This window comes from Asterias rubens, chromosome 8 (assembly GCF_902459465.1).
Source record: "Asterias rubens chromosome 8, eAstRub1.3, whole genome shotgun sequence".
Classification (NCBI taxonomy): domain Eukaryota; kingdom Metazoa; phylum Echinodermata; class Asteroidea; order Forcipulatida; family Asteriidae; genus Asterias; species Asterias rubens.
The window spans coordinates 10,494,320-10,499,035 of NC_047069.1; positions in this window are offsets into that span (position 1 = coordinate 10,494,320).

Below are 4,716 nucleotides of genomic sequence, written 5' to 3' on the forward strand. Positions count from 1 at the left end.
ATTTCACAAATATTTAGACAAGACCATTTTGAAATGCATTCGTCCCTCCAACACACCAGGCGCATGGGCAGGCAACCACATCATACCACAATGTATAATGTTGCCTGGGCGAAGATGTTAACACCCCTAACCATGGATACCTCCATGCCCTAACACAGAGTCACTATACGGCGCCAACACTCAGATATCTGAGAAACAATCCATGCATGAACCATTTCTCAGATTCCAATGTTTTTATTGACTACTAATTAAAGGTTTGATTTTAGAGTACTACTTCATTTCATCTTGTCTTGGTTCAGGTACCTCGGGGTTAAAGTACCTCGGGGTTGAGGTACCTCAGGGTTGAGGTACGGGGTTGAGGTACCTCAGGGCTGAAGTACCTCTGGGTCGAGGTACCTCAGGGTCGAGGTACCTCGGGGTTGAGGTACCTCTGGGTTGACGTACCTCCGGGTTGAGGTACCTCGGGGTTGAAGTCCCTCGGGGTTGAAGTCCCTCATGGTTGAGAGGACCTCAGAGTTGAAGTACCTCACGGTTGAGGGAACCTCAGGGTTGAGGGAACCTCAGGGTTGAGGTACCTCAGGAGCAAAAGTCTTCCAACCCCTTTTCTTATGGACCTGGTTCTTTTCTTGACCATCTGATGCTACTTATCATGCTTCTATTTCCTCTACATGCAAATTGTCTCAAACAAACAAACCCTGTTAAAGTATATACTTATCTTTACTATTTACAACAATATAAAAAATAGTTGGTTGAATATTCTCTGCATGGTTATTAGATCCTTTCAATTAAGTCTCTACAAGCCTTTTCAAACAATAATTTCAAATTGGGGCTTCTGGATGATCATCTAAGATCTCAACTCTTCCTAGGTTTAATGCTTTCGGGGTACATGTACATGTACTCTGTTCTGGTATGTACTTGAGATTGCCTATTATTGGAGAATGAGTATTAACATTATCCACATTACAGGTAAGGTTATCAAATGCTGATACCAAATAGGAAATACCAAACAGAAAGATACAGTAACAGTCACATGTGAAAGTTTCATCTAATATAGAGTCCACTTGCTGAGAAAGATTTAAAGACAGTGGACGCTATTGGTAATTGTCAAAGACCACTCCCCTCACTTGGTTTATCTCTACATATGCACTGAATAACAAACCTGTGAAAATTTGAACTCAAGTGGTCATCGAAGTTGCGAGATAATAATGAAAGAAAAAACACCCTTGTCACACGAAGTTGTGTGCTTTCAGATGCTTGATTTCGAGACCTCAAGTTCTAGATCTAAGGTCTCAAAATCAAATTCGTGGAAGACTACTTCTTTCTCGAAAACTACTCCACTCCAGAGGGAGCCGTTTCTCACAATGTTTTATACTATCAAGTTCTCCCCATTACTCGTTACCAAGAAATAATTTTTGCTAATAATTATTTTGAGTAATTACCAATAGTGTCCACTCCCTTTTAAAGGAAATAATGTCACTTACTAAGTTATGTTATCAACCCATACACCACAAATTAATGTAAATTTGTCATCCATAAAGATCTTTCAGATTTACACATTTCATTTCTATATTTATAATGCAAACTTTCTTTTAATTTACACAACCCCAAGCTAACTTTTAATAACCCTGCAACATGACAGAATAAAACCCTACAATTAATATATCAATCAGTTGAATCATTTACAGAAAATTAACTTCCAAAATTAAGTATTAAAAAATGAAAAAAGAACTTTGGTAATTTGTTTTTACTATTAAACAAAAAAGGGAACGGGGGACCATAAATGTAGAAATATATTACATGGTGTGGAAAATTTTTAAAAATCATCAATATGGATGCCTTCTCTTAAAGGCAGTGGACACTATTGGTAATTGTCAAAGATTAGTCTTCACAGTTGGTGTATCTCAATATATGCATAAAATAACAAACCTGTGACAATTGGAGCTCAATCGGTCATCGAAGTTGCGAGATAATAATGAAAGAAAAAAACGCCATTGTCACACGAAGTTGTGTGCTTTCAGATGCTTGATTTTGAGACCTCAAATTCTAAACTTGAGGTCTCGAAATCAAATTCGTGGAAAATTACTTCTTTCTCAAAAACTACGTCACTTCGGAGGGAGCTGCTTCTCACAAAGTTTTATACTATCAACTTCTCCCCATTACTCAAGAAAGGTTTCAAGAAAGTAATCAAGAAAGGTTTTATGCTAATAATTATTTTAAATAATTACCAATAGTGCCCACTGCCTTTAAAGTGTTTGTTTTTCATCATTACCTTATGTTTTGAAACGATTCATACAACAACAAACAAAACTTGAATGCAAAATGTTTTCTTACATGTTCCATTACACCAAACTAACAAAAATTAGTCATCAAAATGAAGAGAAAAAAATTCAGATTCATTTGAAATTGTTTTAAACCTGTTATTCAAGTTGGTATCATACATTTATCATAGGACTTTAGACTTGAGGCTATCGTTAAAAACCTTAGTTTTGATCCAATTCACCTAATCTCATCACATGATCAATCTTAAGCAAGTTCAAGTGTGCACCATGGTTAACTACAGGTTGACCATCTTGACTCAAACCCAGGCTGGTCGACCATTGGTTGACTACTGTGGTCGACCATATGGAACCAGCCTCAGGACCATAGTTTCTTCACTGGTCCCAATAGACTGTTCCATGCTAACATGTGTAAAGTGCAGAGGGGAACCAGTGACACTATAGCGAAACCGCGGAAGGCAATGGATGGTTGACTAGACTTCCAAACGAGTCATTCGGGTGAGCACGATACGTCACTGCACATGTACATTGCTGGTCAGTAGTCGACTAAATGTGCGCACTCAAACTTGCTCCATGTCTGAGCTACTTTGTGAGTCCGATTTCCAGTGTGTCAATACTACATGTACATTCAAAATCACCAACAATCTTGGAATCTAATCATTTTGGTGTTCACCTCACCCACAGGAAATAAACTTAATTAATCTAAGTGACCAACACTTCAGATGTGCACTTTTGCTATTTGTTGTTTCAACCTTCAATCAATCAATATTCAATTCCTGGATCTTGCTCACCTTATCACCATCACACCCCCACCCCACCCCCTCCTCAAAATAGCCAGCATTATTTATAGTAAGGTGCGGTATTAACACCATGTAATGATATTCTCTAAATGAGTTCTGAAAAGAACTGTTGGTTTCAACTCGGCGTTTCGATCAGTTTGCTCTGATCGTTTTGTCTTCTTGAGAAACCTCATTTTGTTACCACAAACCTTTCTATATTGTATTTTCACCATGCAAAGTTTCAAATCCTATAAAACATTATTTAAACAAAAAATGTAAACATGTGTTCACACAATTGTGTTTGCCAACTAATTTGTTGTCAATATGACAAGCAGTCAACAACTATTATACGGTAATACCAGACGGTGACATGCCTGATGTGAGATGATCATTGAGGTTTGTCATGTAGTCCTGCTAAGCTGATAATACTAAGGTCATGATAAATATCACAACTTATAGTCCAGCTGAGCAAATGTATGTGTTAATGGGAAGGTGACACGTTTGGTAATTGTCAAAGACTAGTGTTCTCACTTGGTGTTTCCCATCATAAGCATAAAATAACAAGCCTGTGAAAATTTGGGCTCAATTGGTCATCGAAGTTGCGAGGAAATGATGAGAGAAAAAACACCCTTGTTGAACCAATTTGTCTGCTTTCAGATAGGAATAAAAGACTTCTGGCTAGAAGTCTTTAATTATTTTAGTGAGAAATTACCACTTTCTCAAAATCTATGCTACTTCAGAGGGAGCCGTTTCTCACAATGTTTTGAACTACCAACAGCTCTCCAATGCTCATTACCAAGTCAGTTTTTAAGTTATAATTTGTTTTGAGTAATTACCAAACGTGTACCTTCCCTTTAAAGCCACCGGACACCTTTTGTAATTACCCAAAACAATTGTTAGAACAAAAACTTACTATGAGTAATGGAGAGCTGTTGATAGTATAAAACATTGTGAGAAACGGCTCCCTCTGAAGTAACATAGTTTTGGGTAAAGAAGTAATTTCTCACTAAAATATTTGAATTTAATTCGAGATTTAAGGCATCTGTAAGCACAAAACTTGTGCGACAAGGGTGTTTTTTCTTCCGTTATTCTTTCACAACTCCGACGACCAATTGAGTCAGAATTTTCACAGTTTGTTATTTTATACATTTTTTTTAGGTACACCAAGTGAGAAGACTGGTCGTTGACAATCACCAAAGGTATCCAGTGCCTTTAAGCAATTTCTATGCTTACAATTGTCCCAGAATCAAAGATCTATTACAACCCTAATCCTAGTGTCTTTGACCAAGTCTCTGTTATACACTCCAACGTAATCCACTATACAATAACTCAACACCCAAACGTTTGGACTTACACATGGTATGCCTGGTCCTTTTGCAGTACCAAATCCTACAAAGTCAGTCAACTTTCTGCATAGGATTTTTAAGGATTTGTGACTGTTAAGAGTCTAATGAAAACACTGCTTTATATTGACTAGCAACATCTAATACAATGCTTAATTTATAATGAAAATAATTTAGTTGAATCCAGCATAGGGTGCGTTCGATTAGCTTTCCCGGGTCGACCCCGGTGTGCTCATCCAAGTGAGCCCCTGGCAAGAGCTAATCGAACGATCACTCGCCCTCTCGTGGTGACGTCATGCACCTTGGGCCAGCCCCAAG